The sequence below is a fragment of the Cricetulus griseus genome, chromosome 5 (genome assembly GCF_003668045.3).
Source record: "Cricetulus griseus strain 17A/GY chromosome 5, alternate assembly CriGri-PICRH-1.0, whole genome shotgun sequence".
In the NCBI taxonomy this organism is placed as follows: domain Eukaryota; kingdom Metazoa; phylum Chordata; class Mammalia; order Rodentia; family Cricetidae; genus Cricetulus; species Cricetulus griseus.
In genome coordinates, this window is record NC_048598.1 from 128,110,557 (window position 1) to 128,128,019 (window position 17,463).

General features: G+C 44.2%; 1 protein-coding gene and 1 long non-coding RNA gene across 2 annotated transcripts in view; one reads left to right on the forward strand and one right to left on the reverse strand.

Moving 5' to 3' along the window:
- Window positions 1–17,463, reverse strand: part of Rhoj (ras homolog family member J) — an 83,461-nt gene that overhangs the window by 22,699 nt on the left and 43,299 nt on the right. The gene's annotated exons all lie outside the window — the stretch shown is intronic.
- On the forward strand, window positions 240–5,394 carry LOC107978321. The gene is made up of 3 exons (XR_003485927.2): window positions 240–471; window positions 901–1,120; window positions 4,150–5,394. It is a non-coding gene; the product is annotated as an uncharacterized LOC107978321 (long non-coding RNA).

The following is a 17,463-nucleotide window of genomic DNA, read 5'->3' on the forward strand; positions in this document are numbered from 1 at the left end:
GGGATCCTGTGCACTGCTCTGTGGCCCACAGACCCAGGTCCACTCAATAGGAGGCAAACACTAGAAGCTGAGCCATTTCAGAGGCCACACTGAATACTGCGAATATTCCTAAGCGGTGGCTGTGACCTTTGCCATTGGCGTCCTGCAGGCCCAGCTTCCATTGCCCCCTTTTTCTAGAGAATAGTCATTTCCTCCAGCCTCCTTCTCTTCAGGCCACACCCCTTTCCCCCTGGCCTCTGGAACTCCAGGGCACTTCACCAGGCCTGAGACAACTGTGAGCAAGAGAGGCTGAGCCAGGAGCTGAGAATCTACAGTGTTCTCTTCCCTCTGCTTGTCTTTCTCTTCTCCAGTGATCTCTGGGCTTTCTGGACTGAGCTTAGTACTAGAAACAGACAGAGCAGATGCAGATCCACCTGTCCAGAACAAGTGAAAGGCATAGCCATGAGCAGTGTAGCATACACTATGCCCGAGGTAGCACAGAGGGCTGGGGGCATGGCTGAGGGTGCATGCATTGAAACAGTCTGCTGGCATTTGCTCAGAGAAGGCTTTCTGGTGGAGATGTCTAAGTTGAGTCTGCAAAGATGGCCCTGAGTTTCTCAGGCTGTTGTGGCTCTCTTACTCAGCCTTTATTTTGAAGGCCTTTTCAAGCTCTTAAAGGGTTTTTTGGCTAAGGAAATAGAAAGGAAAAGAACAAAGAGAACTTCCTTGGGTTAAGGGAGAATGGTTGTTTAGGATAGGGGAGGATACCATTGTTGGCATGGAAATGGGGTGAATTTTCAGCGTTGCTGTCAATGGTGGCTTGCTCGGCTAGCCCTTCAGGAGGGATGCTAAAAGCAGGACTTAGAAATTGTGTCTCTGTCTTTGAGAGTCACTTTAGTCCCTCTTCCCTGTTTCTGCTAGAGGACATCAAGGAACATCAGAGACAGAGGCCAGCATCAGTTGCACAAGACATGGCTTTATGAATCCTAGACCAGCAGTGGATGTCTTATTGCTTGCCAACTTGGGTCCCATGAGGCTCTACAACCTGGCAAGGAATTAGTCACAACTCCATGGAAGGAAGGTGCTGCCACCAAGAGCTGATCATCATGAAATGAGGTCACAGCATGGTTGCTCACCCCAGGTCAGTCTGCCTTTGATTTCTACCATTGCTTTTCATCACTGGAGTGACCCTGGGGATATCACTAGCACCCCTAAGTCCTGTCTTCCTTTTTTTTTGTTAAAAATGGAGACCCACATTTTTAGAATATGGTAGAAGGAGAGAACTGACTACCACAGGTTGTCTTCTGACCTCCATGTATGTACTGTGGCATACTTCTTTCCATAAATAATAAATGTAACAAGATTACAAAATGGGTTCATAGAATATTTGCGAGAAGGACATGTGATGATGAAATATCCAGCATACATCCTTGTTCACAGTAGGTGCTGGATGTATCCAACAATTGCATATTTAGTTCATTCTGAGGACAGGGGGCAGTCTGTCTTTCTTTCTACGAGTACCCAGTGCATATGAACTGTCACATAATGGGAAACTTAACTGTGAGCCACTAGTTACTTTCTGCCCTAAATTGATAGCTGTTTGAATCTGTCTTATGTTCTCAATGAGGGCAGAGTCCCCACGCCCAGCACAGACTCTGCTATATGAAGCAGATATTGAATACTTGGGACAGAAACTGCACAGGGTCCACTCCTTGTCATGGAGACAAGGGTCCTTGGGACTGTGCAGGGCTGTGGCTAGATCTTCCCTGGCTAAACACTGACCACAAAGCTACCAGGAAGGCCATATCCAGGTTGTCTTCCAGAGGCCTTCTATTCTGGGAGCTTTTAGAGTTGTTTTCTAAACTGGTTGTCTCAAGAAAGTGGGAAACTCACAGAAACAGCTGACCTGAGCAAGTGGGAACTCATGGACCCCAGTCTGATAGCTGGGGAACAGCATAGGACCTAACCAGGTTCCCTGAGCATGGGTGTCAGTTGGGAGGCCTGGGCAGTCTATGGGGCCTCTGACAGTGGAACCAGTTTTATCCCTAGTGCAGGAATGGGCTTTGGGAGCCCATTCCCTATGGGGGTTTACTCTGTTAGCCTAGATACATGGAGGAGGAGGACCTAGGCCCTGCCCCAGATGATGTGATAGACTTTGATGATCCTCCATGGGAGGCCTCACTGTCCCTGGGGAGTGGATGGAGGGTGGGATGGAGGGTTGGTGGGGGGGATGGGAGGACAGGGGGGAGAGGGAACTTGGACTGGTATGTAAAATGAGATTGTTTTATATTTAAATAAAAATTTATAATACAAAAAAGAAAGTGTGAAAAGTTGACCACGGCCTGTTAAGTAGGTAGAAATGAAGACTTTCCTGCGCTTCCTTGTGTTGGTTCTGGGGTGAATTGGAGAGTTCATTTCTTGAGGCATGGAAACCAGGATACAAGTTTTCACTCTTGAGGGTCATTAACTGAACCCAGAGAGAAAATAGCCCAGGCAGGACTCAGGCCTCTTTCCCTCTGCAATTTACTCTCTTAAAACTGTGTCATTTGCAAATGCATAAGTTCTCTGGCCATCCAAGCCATAGGTGGAGTGATGGTGTGAGGGACTGGGTTCAAAACCTCTTCCTTGTTGGGTGGTAGCTGTCTCGGCAGCACAAAGTAGTCTTCTGAAGTTCAGTGTGATGACAGATTCTAACAGTGGAAATGTCAGCTCAGGGGAAGTTCCCAGGGTGCAGCTTATGTCCAGTGTACTCTCTCAGTGGTGGGCTAAAGCCTGTGTGTGGTGTGGGTAGCACCACAGGAGTGTTATTTTTGGAGGAAGGAATACTAACTTTTAGATCCAGTAAAAAATGGAATTTTAAGAGAGTTAAACAAGTGGCTCTCTGTTCATGTCAAAGATTTATGAACTGATGAACAAGTGTCCAAGACTGCTTTGCAGAGCAGTGGGAAGGCTGAGGCAGGAGGATCAAGAGTTCAAGGCTAGTCTGTGCTATGCAGCAAGTCCTTGCCAAAAAACCAAACCAAACAACAACAACAAAAACCCCCAAAACCAAAAAACAAACAACAAACCAGAACAACAACAACAAAAACAAACCAAAACAACAATCCTATCCCTCCCAAAGGCTGAGCATGTTCAACACCTATCTCAAGCCTCCTAAGTGTGTGTGTCCATTTTATTAAGGGGCAAGTTCAGAGGTATCAGCCATGAAATCTTCCCAAATATCTATTAGGGAGCAGTTAGTACAAAGCTGGACATAAACACTGCTTCCTGAATATAAGTGGTGGCAGATTCCCTTGAGTGTGTGTGTGTGTGTGATGTATGAGGTGTGTGTGTGGTGTGTGTGTAATGTATGGGGTGTGTGTGTGCTGTGTGTATGTGTGTATATGTGTGTATGTGTGTGTGTGTGTGTGGTGTGTGTGTGTATGTGTGTATGTGTGTGTGGTGTGGGGTGTGTGTACATGTGTGTGTGGTGTGAGTGCATTTGTGTGTGTGTATGTGTGTATGGGGTGTGTGTATGTGTGTGTATATGTGTGTGTTGGGTGTGTGTGTATGTGTGTGTATGTGTGTGTGGTATGTGTGTGGTGTGTATGGTGTGTGTGTGGGGGTATGTGTGTATTTGTGTGTGTGTGTGGTATGTGTGTGGGGGTGTATTTGTGTGTGGTGTGTGTGTATGTGTGTATGTGTAGTGTGTGTATTTGTGTGTATGAGTGTGGTGTGTATGGTGTGTGTGTGTGTGTGTGTGTGTGTGTGTGTGTGTGTGTGTGTTTTGCTCGTCTTTCCAATGCCTGCCTGGCTCTCAGTGCTGCCTGTGTCTCTTCCTGCAGTCCTGCTTCAGCTCATCTGCACCTGCTTGCCTCAGCGGCTCATTTCCTTCCTGTCAGGGTGTCTCTTCTTACTGGAGATCAGGCTGTATGTATGTGTGAAACAAAGGTCTCTGGGGGAAGTCTCTGATTTAAAAGATGTGTCAGCTCAAGGGGAAAAACGCAACAGGCGTTCTGAGAATTCCCTGGGATTCCAAGTAGAAGGCTTTGTTTTTATTTCTCCCCGCCCCCCCAGGCTGCTCTTCAACTCACTCTATAGCTGAGGATGGCCTTAAATTCCTGATTTTCCTGCCCCTTCTGGAATTACAGATATGTGTCATCATTTTCCTCGCCCCCCTTTTTTTTTCAGGGATTCTCTGTGTAGCCCCAATTGTCCCGGCACATGCTGTACAGACCAGGCCAACTTTGAACTCAGAGAAATCTGCCTGCCTCTGACTCCTGAGTGCTGGGATGAAAGGTGTGCAACAGTACCACCTGGCTCTGCCTCCCCATCTTGAAGGTCTGCATATCTACTCTAAGATAATTAGAGTCCCATTCAAACAGGGAACAATACAACTGCCATGCCTTGTCTGGCCTTGGCTGTGTTTCTCTTGCCTCTTAGCAACATCTGTTGTGGCCAGTGATGATGGCTTGTATTGAGTCATTTTCTAAATTCCCTGGATTTTAAGGTGAAGAACTAATTGGAGCCCTGGACTCACTGGGAACAAACGCTGGGACCTCGAGCTGATCCTCCAAATTTCTTATTCGAAAATTGAGGAACAAAGATGGTCAGGATAGTGATTTTGTATACTGCAGATTCCAAGGGTGTGGTGTGGTGTTACTGAGCAAACACCTTCTCAACAAACAGTATTTGGGGAACTGGGCTTTCTGGAAAGATTTGTCACCATGGTTCTGGGTGTGGGGTGGATGCACAGGAAAAATATTCTCTTGTCAGTATTTATTTGATGAAGAAGGAAAAGGGGGTGGGTGGGAGGAGAGGAGGAATGGGAGGAGCTCTAGACTCAGCTGATGGAGATCAGGGGATGAGACCAAGCCAAACAAAGAGCCAGGCAGCTGCATTCCAGCATGTCAATGTCAGTCTTGCTTAGCCCCACCCTTCCTTCTTTAGTATTTCTTTGGAGTCCACCTCTCCCAGCTCTACCCCCTAGATAGCTGTAGGCTCTGAGTCTTTTTTTTTTTTTTTAACATCCTTATGGCTGTCCCCATGCAGGCCCCATCCTGTCACTTGGAAAAAAATCCTAATTGGTGCCCTAGTCTTCAGGCATCCCTTTCAGTGCTTCCTCAATGGCCCCAGAGTAAGTGCAAAGTGAAAGCCAAATACCTTGTAAGAGCATACAAGATCCTGGTCACCAGCCCCTGGATCCCCTTCTTCATTCTCTTCCAGGCCCAGGATTGATCAAATGCTTTTGAAATGTGTTGTACTCAGGATGCCTTCCTTGGAGCCCTTTCTTTGGGATGATGGGAAGGAAGTTCTGGGATACTTGCCCTACACTTAGCCTGGAAAAATCTGCTTTTCTAAGCCCTTCCAACCCTTCAGAAATCTAAAACTATTTCCATGCTTGCTTCCTTTTGGGTCAGAAAGGAATTTGCATTATTAAACCGGTTTCTGGGCTTTTTATTTTGTCTGTGTGTTTTCATATGTATGCTGGTGCACTTACGTGTATTTGGGTGTGTGTACATTTGTATGGAGGCCACAGGAAACCTCAACTACTGTTTCTTAAGAAGTATCCATCTGCTTTATTCTCTGAGAGGGCTTGAATATCTCTCACTGGCTTGAATATCACCATGTAGGCTAAAGTGCCTGTCTCTGCCTCCTAGAGTTTGGGTATGAGCATGTACCAACATGCCCAGCTTTTTAATGTAGGCTCTGAGTACCCAACTTGGCTGTTCTTGCAAAGCTAGCATTTTATTGACTGAGCCATCTCCTGAGCCATGGCCAGCTATTATTTATTCTCATGTCCAGATGCTAGCAAAGCTCAGGTATGTGCTACATACATATTGGCCGAGTGGCTGAAACATACATTAAACTCCAACCAAACTGAAGGTTTTCTCTGAGGCATCTTTGGTATTTTCCAAAAGGTCACCGTGAACTTTGCTGGACACTGAATGGCAGGATGGAGTAGCTTGTCTGACGCCCTGCACTGCAGCTTGTCCACCTGTTGTGAGGGATGCCATGGAAACCTGGCCTCCCTGGGTGCATCTGTGCTCATGGTGGTCCTCCAATTTGATAACTAACAGTGGCAGATGCATTTCTGCCAGTAGGACGGGACCACTGACCATGTGTTCTGAAGTTCCCACATACCAGAGAAGCCTGGATTTAGGCATAAAATAAGAGGAACTAAGACAAGTTTATAGGTGAAATCTGTATATGGGGACCATGACCCACAAATCAGAGTGTACTTTTTGTAAGGTTCTCTGTACAGAGAGACCCTTTAGAAATACCCACTCGCCCTTTTCATCAGCACAGTGAGTGCTGGGAACTAATTGTAGCTAAGTTGTTACTGAAGCACAGGAATACACTTTCTAGTTTAGCCTTGACTTTGATTTTGAGATCTAAATTTTTGTAGCAGTCACCAGGGGGAGTAGTTTTATCCCCCCTTAATGTTCTGAGGATGTAGGTCTGCATCAATATCCAGGTCTCTTGGGAAGTGACTCTGCTCTGATCCCAGTCCCCTCATCATTAAGATTAGTGTCATGGTAACTCGAACACTCTACTGTCCTGCCCACTTGGCAGGTTGTCAGAATACTGGTTGAATCCCATGCAAGGAAACCTTTGGATGCACAAGGTGCTCCATTGCTGTCATTTCTATTTATCATGTCTGCATGTTTATCATAATACAGAAACAGTGACCTAGAGGCAACAGCCTTCTCCTGTCTTTGTCAAGCAACAGTCACTCAGGACATTCAAACACCTTGGTGGTGACAGAAGAGTACCAGTACGTTCCTTTTAAGAGCTTTGTAAGAATTACTAGGCTCATAAAAATTCTATCAGGTACTGGTTATAACAAGTTAGGAAATATGTGAAAATAGCCTTTTCACAACACACAAATACACACACACACACACACACACACACACACACACACACACACACACTTATAAAGTGTCCTGTAGTGTGGAAGATGTTCACTGGGACAAACAGCACAATACTTGACATACCTAAAGGGAGAGAAATTCTGAGATAGCCCATGTTTTGGATGAGAAGTTCCACACTGGGAAGATGTCAGAGCTCCTCAATTTAATTTGTTCAAGAATTTTTGAATGGTGGGTATGACAAGTGACTATGTGACTATACTGAGTATGAAAACCTAATTTAGAGACAACAACTAATAATGAAAAATATATATTATGAGATGCATGTTAGTATATTCTGCAAAATTCCACTAAAGAAGTGTCATTCCAGTGCGAGGGTTAATAAGATAGAATAAAATGATCAGACTCAGTGTTACATATGTAAGGTTTCAGTTTTTGATAGATGACATTTTAAATCAGTAGGAAAAGGTGAACCCTTCCATTATTGAGTTTAGATAGCCGATTACCATTTGGAAATAAAGAAAGGACTTAAAATTATAAAAGCAAAGAAAGAAAACCATAGGGAAATGACTGATAGATTTGATTTAAACACGAAAGGCGCAGGCTCTACACAATGCCCATAATGAAAGAAATGGCTTTTTTTTTTCCGTATATGAGTGCACTTTCTTTTTAAAAAGTTACTTTATTTGCATATGTGCATGTTTGTATGCGCACATGTGTGTGGGTACTTGAGGAGTCCAGAAGAGGCCGTTGGGTCTCTTGGAGCAGGTGTTCCAGATAGCCACCGGTTGCCCTGTGTGAATGCTGAGATCTGAATTCCAGTCATCATGATTGAGTAGCAAGCTTTTCTACCCATTAAGACATTTCTAGCCCCAAGCATGCTTCAAAAATTTATCATTTGGGCTGGAGAGATGGCTCAGAGGTTAAGAGCACTGGTTGCTCTTCCAGAGGTCCTGAGTTCAATTCCCAGCAACCACATGGTGACTCACAACCATCTGTAATGCAACCTGTTGCCTTCTTCTGACCTGGGCAGAGTACTGTATACACAATAGATAAATAAATATTTAGAAATATTAAAAAATTATCATTATTTTATATATATGAGTGTTTTACCAGCATGTATATATGTGCACTGTGTGTGTGTGTGTGTGTGTGTGTGTGTGTGTGTGTGTGTGTGTGTTGCCCATGGAGGCTGGAAAAGGGCATAGGATACCCCCCCAACCATGGAACTGGAATTATAGATGGTTGTGAGCCACCTTGTAGGTGCTTGGAACTGAACCCAGGTCCTCTGCAACAGCAGCAAGTGCCCGTAACTGCTGAGCCATTTTTCTAGCTCCTAAACCATACTCTCTAATCAATAATAATTACTTCTAAAGGACAGAAGAATGTAGACATTTGACTAAAATAAAAAGGAACAATGAATATTCAAGTCAAAAGTTTCAATTAAAGATAATCAATCTTTGGCCCATTGATTGACAATGATAAATAAAGTGGTAATTGTCAGCTGAGTGGTACATGTCTGTAATTCCAGTTACTCAGTAGACTGAGTCAGAAGGTTTATAAGTTCAAGGCCAGCCTGGCAAAAAGAGTTCAGTGACAGTGCTTTTGTCACACACACACACACACACACACACACACACTCACACTAGAGAGAGTGCTAGTACTTCCAAGATCTTAAATATGTGGGTGCTCACACACTGCTGAAGAAAATGTAAATTTGCTCAAGATTTTCTGGAACGCTGTTTGACGATAGATGTAAAGCCCGAGCATGAAATCTAATTTTTTTCCTCTGGCTCAACACTCTTTTCAGGAATATGCTTCAAGAAACAGTCATACAAGTGAATAATAATGTATACATAAGAATATTCATCACCAATGTGTTTATAACAACAAATGGCTGGGAGAGGGCTAAAATGGTCCACAATCAAGACCTGGTTCTCATCAGTTACAGTGTACCCTCACAAAGGAACCTGGTAAGAGTGATGAGGAGTGCGGTGAGCCTGAGGACATCATGCTTAGAGAAGCAGGAGAAGATACCACACTGCTTCCATAAAATATGCATGCAGCGATCTCCTTTTCATGCTTGTTACTGTGGACATGTGAAATGATCTTAAAACACAGCTGAGTGCTCTGGAATTGGGGATATTTCTGCTGTTGTAATGGCTGCCTACAGACGGGCTCGGATGTCATCTAAGTCTCCTCTTGTCAAACTGTGTGCCTTCTGAGTTCCCTTTAAAGCTTTTGTGTCAGGCACATCTGGATTCATTTTAGGTTGTAGATGGAGCCTGCATTTTTATGAGGAGAGAGTGTGAGAGTAGGTCTGCCATGGTGTTCTCTGGCCTTCAGTGTAAGCCATGTCTCTCAGAGGACTATGGCAATCCTCAAATCTCTACCTGCACTTGCTTTTCGAAGAGACCCAGGAAGCCTTGTGTGTCTGAGAGTGCTGGGATCTCCTGACCTGTGCTGACAGGAAAACTGAAAGTGTACGAGCTATAGAGGCCATTTTGGGAAGCTAAGTACATTCACCATCTGGGCACAGTGGTGAGAGAATGAACCAGGTGAGAGAATGTTCGGTGTTTCTCTTCTCTTCACCTTCTTCTCTGAAGTGTTGCAAGATCATATGGAGAACACGAGGCCATTTTCTTCATCGTTGCTATCCTTAGATTAATGTTTTCACTCTCCTCTTTGTTATGCAGAATTTGGGGATTTATGTATTTGTGTTTTTTACTTTGTTTTATTTATCTTCATCTAATATTCCCAATGGAACAGGGCTTCCTTTCAAGTAACAAATAAGGAGTTCTTTCCAAGGTAAAAAAATCCTTATGGTATACTTCTTAATATATGTCAAGAAATGTGAATACTAAGTAGCCATTTTCCTCAGTGCTACCATACACTGTATTTATTCCCTGTGTGAAGTAAGGCATATTAGAGACTCTAAAGAAATGAACAGAAATACAAATATTTACCAATTAACATTTGATGGGTGATTACAGTGGGAGGATGTATGTGCAAATACATCCATATATCTAGATATACATGTGACAATTGTATGTGTGTATATGTCTATATATCTAGACATATATGTGACAATTGGAGCTAAACATTTTCAGATGCTACCTGTAACAAATACATGGGAGGTCATTATCCCTTGTAACTTTATTATTAAGTATATTCTTTGAGTTTGTATGCGGTAAACACCACATTTATGTCCTTGTCCAGATATTTTTCTCCTAATTGTTTTCCCCTAAACCATCTAAAGCTAAACATGTCAGTTCTATCTAAGCATGTTTCTCAGCCACACAGGACACCCAGAGAGGCAGTCATATGAGGAAAGGAGCAGAGCCAGTGAGGGATGCCTGACTGTTAGAGTACTTTCTTTCCTGGCAGGAGGGAAAGAGGAAAGATGATAAACTCTTTAAAATGTAACCCTTCTTGCATCCCTGATATATTTATAATACAGACATGCACCTCCCACCCCAACCCCCAGGCCAACCTATTGTTTTCTAAACTTGCTCATTGTACTGATACCATGTTTCTCTTTTGGAGCCAGAACAGTTTTAAAGCTTCTAGATGGTGCACTTCTGCTCCATCCTCCTCTCATACTCCTCAATGTGGCCCCTTGGAGACCCTCAGGTGATTGACAGGTGACTCATATGAGAAGGAGCTGTGTATTCCACAGAGATAATGTGGTGATATGTTGTTTATGATTTATTAAAACCACCGGAGATCAAAATAGCAAAGCAGCCACACTAGTTATCCATAGAAACCAGGAAGTACTTTTAATCCCAGGACTCAGGATTAAGAGATAGACAGATCTCTGTTAGTTCAAGGCCACACTGACTACACAAAATTGATCCAGTCTTGAAAGGAACAGCTCACACAAAGGTGATCTCAGTACCTGGGATCACATGCCTTTAATCCCAGGACTAGGAAAATAGAGACAAGAGTGATATTGCTGGGCAGAGAAAGGAATAAAAGGCAGGAGGAGTCAGAGCCTCTGAGAATTTGCAGAGACAGGATTGCCATTTCAGCTGGGTAGAGGTAAGATCTACTGGCTTGGCTGCTTTGCTTTTCTGATCTTCAGCTTGAAGCTTGAATCCCAATATCCATCTCTGGGTCTTTTATTTTTTGTGCTATAAGACAGTGTAGAAGGGAGACTGGGTCTGGGCTACTAGTTCAGACATGCCTATCCCTCGTCTTCAGACACCAGGGGTTAGCGAGGTTGGGGCAAAATCCTAGCACCAAGCCTGTAGAAAGTTGTAGAGCTCTGTGGTTGGGGAAACTCCCCAAGGAATTTTTCCTATCTCCAGTGGTGTTTTGAGATTTGAAGGGACTTTGGCCAAAAAAGGATGAAGATGAAACCATAAACAAGGCATCTTGGGGCTTGGAATGTCTCTCTCCCTTGGGCCATCACTGGGATGTGGCTCTTGAAGTCAGTACACTGATGAAGGGGAGGCAGTTGTAGTCACTATGTGACATAGTAAAGTAACAAGCAGCTTTCTGGCTTGTTTACGTCAGTATTTCAGTAGATTGTACCAATAGCTTGGTTTACCATGAACACCCAGTGTGGTTTATTCTATGTGGGAACTTATGCCTGTCTTTGAAGTTTTGTAACCCATCTAAAAAAAAAAAACAAGTTACTGAACCCATGGAAATCCTTACTGTGGCTATGTGTCCATTTGTCCTCTGTGACAGCCTATATGGACGTGGCATTATGGAGGCAAATGGTGAAGCCACAGAGCTTATCTTCTATGGGTGAGCTCCATTCAGTCTGTTTTCTTCTCTCTGAACCTGGTAATTGGTACCATTTCTTTATCTCTTTTCAAAGTCTACCCTGTTTCCCTGTACTCCCTCCCCCATCCCAACAGGTGTTATAGCAATGATTAATAGCTGGCTGGACTGTGCACTTCTTTCAGGCAAAGACAAACCCCGAAGGCTTTGCTAGTGATGGGATTTTAACTAGTGGATATATATTGGATGAATAAATAGATTAAATGTCCCCGCAGCCTCAAGGAGAGCATCTGTTTCAAGGGGAACCGCAGCCAATGGATGGAGCTCTGGTAGGGATCTCTGGACCGTCTGGCGGGTGGGAGGGGAATGTGTGGAATCACCCAGCTTTCCCAGCATGCAGGAAATCACAGCAGAAGGTGCTGGTGACACTCTCTGGTGTGGATGCCAGGAGACACAATTGTTGAATTGGAACTGATCAATTCTAAAAAAAACAAGGAAGGCCATTGAGCACAGGGTTGGGCATACTCCAAGACAGGCAGCGATGGAGTGGTTGGTTAGCTCTCAGCATTGGCAGAGGACCCCGCTGATTCAGCCTTGCAGGACATAAGGCAGCCATTGAAGTTGTGAATCCCAGGGCCTGGGGTACAGCCCAAGCTCTTAGCCCCAGTGTCTGTGAGGGGCTGGGAGCACCTGCAATCCAAATACCATGCCTGGAAGCACCAGGGGAGAATGGTGCTAGAGCTACAGGGGCTCTGCTTCCAAATCCGATTGCAGCCAAATGTCCCATTACGTCCTAGTTCCTAAACAAGCAAAACCAACTAGAGAATGCAAAAGACCACTGTCTGTATCTCTTGAGACAAATTCAAACTGTGTCAAAGCAGTTTTTTTTCTTTTTTTTTTTTTTTAAAGCTAACACATTGGTTGACACCTCAGCTGTCAGCAACATGTTTCTCTGTTACTCTGTGGTATCTCATCAGATGTCCCAGCTAACCACGAAGTACAGTATTTCCAGCTGTGTGTTTTCCCAGTGTGATCCCACAGGCATCAGGAAGGGAATAGTCTTACAGATCAGCGGGTGCTGACCCACCTAAAAATAGAAGTGGCTGGAGGAACTCGGAGGGTGCTCGCCAAGAGAAAGCACAAAACAAAATGCTGAAGAAAGGGCTTAAATTATTAGCCAAACCTGCATGTTCTTGGGATATTCAGGAAGGTGAACTTCCAGTGGACGAGAGGGTTGTGAAATGGTGCCTATGTGTAGACAGCAGCATGAAGCCAGAACTGATAAAGAACATGTGTTTATAAAGTGACCCATTAATGGACACAGCTTCAGGCTCTAAAGGGCATTCACATTGCTAATGGCCAAGGCCTGGCCCTGATAGATTTTATAAGAAAATGAAAGAAAAGTCACAAGGAATAGACCATACATTAAAAAAATCTAGAGATAGTACCAAGGCTAGAAAAAAGAGCCCATACACTAAACCAGACCTGTTCTTAGCCAGCTATGGAGAAGTTCCTAACTTCTGTGTTACATATTACCTCATCCACATCATGTCCCTGTTCTAATCTCATTGTTACATCTCCTGGAGACGACGAGGGAATGATGAGGAATGGAAGGAGGAGGGCAGGGAGGGCTTAAGGGGCAACACAGAGGTATGAATTCCAGGCAGGAGAACAGCAGAATGGCCACCCTAACCATTGAGCCCCTGGGAAACAGTTAAATAGGAGTCAGTGATGACTCATTTACGTTTATTTTTCACTGTTGAAATCAGGGTTTGGGAATATTCCTGGTTTACTTTTCCAGAGCAGCCTCTGCAGCCAGCGCTGGGAACTAGCCAAACACTCCATCACTGTCTGACTTGGAGTGTGCCTGAGCTAACTTTCCAGATAGGACATTTTATATCACATCTACAGGCTGAACTGTTTGAATTCACCCAGGATTTGACTTCATGAAATGAATGGATAGTACTGGATAGTTCTTTGTATTGATTTTAACCACATCCCAAATTCATACTCCAGCATATCCACAGATGATTAATAACTTGGAAGTTAAGATAGTGGTGCCCGAAGACCTCCATGCCTTAATTCCACGAAATGGACTGGGCAAATGTGATTAAATGAAAGTCTTTGAGTTGAGGAAATTATTCTGGGTTACTGGGTGGGCTCCAGATAACCAGAAGCATCCTTACAAAGGAAAGATGAATGTAGGAGAGTCAGTGTTCAAGGAGATACAAAACCAGGAGCAGAGGTTGGGATGGATGAAGGAAGCCATGAGCCAAGGTGTGCAGGCATCCGCTAGAAAAGGCCAGATGGAATTTCTTCTCTGGAGCCTATAGGAATGCTATTTGCTGTCACTTTGCTTTTAACCTATTGAGGCACAGTTTGCACTTCTGACCTTCAGAACAGAAAGATAATGAATTTGTGTTTTGCTTTGTTTTTTTTTGTTTTTTTTTTTTTTTTTTTTTTTTTTTTTTTTTTTTCAGAATCCTTTGACAACCAATGCAGTGAGTTTGGGTTTGAACATTTCCTAGAGAATGTAAATGTCATTTAGTCAGTGATGTTTCAGGGGGAAGACATCTTTTCTCTTGACTTAGTCATCTTTATGAAGGGAATCACTGAGTGTTAAGACTCTTGGCACAACTGCTTCTGGGTGAGCCGAGAGAGAGAGCTCTGCCTAGTGACTTGGGTGCAGCTGTGGTGTGCAGCTCAGTTAGGCTGTTCAGCATCTCTCCTTTCCCTCAGGGCTCCGTCTGCAGAGCTTCCTGAAGTTCACTGCTAACCACAGCCCTCTATAGCCCCATTACACATGGGACATTTGCCACACAGCACTGCCTGTGATGGATCTGGAAACTTGCTGCTATGTGCTGGGGCTCCCTCAGATCTTTTTCTGTTTGAATCTTCATTCTCTCTCAGATAGGAAAAAGAAATGTTTTTCATCGAATCTCTGAAATAAGACCTGCCACATAGATATTCTTTCTCTTTTCCTTGAATAAGTTATTTGAACTACCTACCTAATTAATGAATTGTGTGCATTGTGTATTTTCGTGTGAATGTGTGCATGCCAAGACTGGAATGTGGGGGTCAGAGGGCAATTTGCAGGAGTCAACTCTTTCTCCTTCCACTATGTGGGTCCCAGGGATCTAATTCAGGTTGTCACCCTTAGCAGCAAGTGCCTTTACCATCAAGGCAAACCATCAATTTACCATCAATACCAAACAAAGTTTTTTTTTTTTTTTTCCCCTGAGACAGGGTTTCTCTGAGTAGCCCTAGCTGTCCTGGAACTCACTTTATAGGCTGGCCTTGAACTCAGAGATCCATCTACCTCTGCTTCCCAAGTGCTGAGATTAAAGGTATATCCAGGTAGTAATTGAAATATCTTTAAAATATATTAGAATTACCAAGTAAGGAAAACGGAACGGGGGAAGTGAAGGAATGGCTGGCTAGGTGACACTAAGTGAGGTGAGAAGGCAGTCTGCTCTGGTGCTGGGCTGGGCAAGGTCTACAGGCTTGACTCTTCGCATCATCATCCAGAGGAAAGTGGGAAACCAACTGCCGAGTGATTTGTAGAGTCATGAAATCAAAGTCTCATGACTGATGAAACATGGAGCAAAATGCCAGCTGGAAGTCCAAGAAAAATGTAACCACTCCTAGGACCCAGAGCAGCTCTTTTTTAAGGGTTTCCTAAACGGAACCTTTGAGTCCTGCTCTAAACATCGTCATGAGTTTGTACAACCTTTGATTTCTTACCGTGTCCCTCAGAGTAAGCAAACAGAACACATTTATTTCATGTACACTAGATAATTATTGAGCACATGCTATGAGTTAGGGAAGAAGGATGGGTTTTAAGGCAAGAAGAAATGCGCAAAGCCAGTATCATTATCTTCAGGGTTCCTCCAGCTGGAAGGGAGGGGCCAGATACAGCCCAGATAAACCCTCAGTAGGAAGACAGATGACTGAGGGAGCGTAGTGGGAAAAAACTGTGTAGTAGGCATCAGGGACAAACTCTTTGAGGAAGTGACATCTAAGCTGATCCTTGAGCAATGAAGAAAGCTTGTAAGTCAAACAGCATGTGTGTGCTTAATGGGAAGAGGTCAAGTGTACATGGCACACATTCCAGGCAGAGGGAGCTGCGTAAAGTCCCGGAGACAGGAAAGATGTGGAGCACAGGAAGGGCTAGTGTGGCTGGAGTGTAGCCGAGCTTGTGTGTGTATCGCTAGTTTATTGTAATAAAATACGAGGTATCACGGACCAAGTGATAACCACAGAGAGGTGGAAGCTGTGTCTGTGGTGGGGGCGGAAAGCACATGTAGATAGCTTGCTTTTGTACAACCCTCCATGCCCCACTTCATTGGCTAGGAGGGGAAGAAGACTTCCACTGTCTAAGTTAGTTGCCTGTGCAAAGCTGAACACATTTCTCACAAGGATCCACTGAGAACAGCAGTCCTCAGCCACGGCTGTACACACTACAACAAAATCCATTAGAACGAGGCCTCTCTATTTGCTGAAGCTCACCAGTGATTCCATTGTAGGACCAAGGTTGAAAAACCACAGTTAGAGCAATAGCTGTGTGAGAGGGGATTAGATGTGAGATTCAAGTTAAATTCAGTGTTCAAGGTAGGAAACAAGACCGCAGAGAGTATTTCTATTCACACGAAGCTGGGATGTAGCTCCTTGTTTTCTCTAAACAGCTTTACATGGTGGCCAGGTTGAGGTGGGTGTACATTCCCATTTACAAGAAGACTGAATGGAGCTGAGAATTTGCCATTTTCTTTTGCCAGTTCTACATGGGGAAAATCAAATTGCCATTAATCGAGGAAATTGCCATCCTTGCAAACACTTTAATTTTCAGCAGTTCTTGTCAAATTCACCTGAAACCCTGAGCATTATAAATAAAGATGAATTCTTGGGTATGGCATGAACCAAAGTATAGGCTAATTGGACACGAAAGATTTCACCTCTAAATCTCTGCCCCAGGCCAGCAGCTTTGAGTACTAGGCACTGGCTTAGTGGGAGCTCTCCACAGGATTCATGGTCTCCCTCCTGTTGCTGTGGGAGGAGTTCGCGGACATCACAAGCGTCAGTCTCAACTTCTCTGAGATGAACTGAGTATATGCTGTTTTGGCAAATTCCCATCATCTTGCCCACTTTTTGGAAGCTATTAGTTTTGTAAAACCAGGGGCACTTGGGTTGGCCACTGGCTCAGTGGTTAAAGTACTTGAGCAAGCATGAAGTTCAGAGTTCAGATCCCCAGAAACACCACACATGCTGGGTGGGTGAGGTGGCCTGTCTGTAATTGCAGCCTCAGAGGGCAGAGAAAGGATTCCCAGGACATACTAGCCATTGTTGCCAGACTCTAGGCTTGGTTGAGAGGCCCTACCTCAACAAATAAGGGTAGAAATAGAGCGTCACACTTGACACAAATCTTGGGCCTCCACATATGTGTGCACTCCACCTCCCATCCCACACAAGAAATGTAAAAAAAAAAAAAAAGGAAAAGAGCCAGGATTTTTGTGGTTACATCTTGTTCCTTCTGTAATCAAATTAGTACTCTTTTTTCCTTCCTCGAAGTGTAAAGGCTCTCCGACTTACTGGGCCCTTTCTGGCTGCAAAGGTGAGCTGTGGTTGCCTTAAACTTATCATATCTCTTACGGCCCTGGTCACAGGGACTGATTAATCCAAGTCATATCAGTAGAGAGAATTAATTCTATGCCCTTTAATCAAGCCATGGGGAACGGGTCCTTTTCTGACTGGAAGTGAGGAGGAGGTAGCCTTGGGAGCTGGCAGACATCACGGAGCTATGAAAAGGAACCTGAGAATTGGGCCAGCTCAAGAAGGCAGGTCTAGACCATGTCATGGAAGCAGCAAGTCAGGCAAGTCACCTGCAGGTAGGACTTTGTCTTAG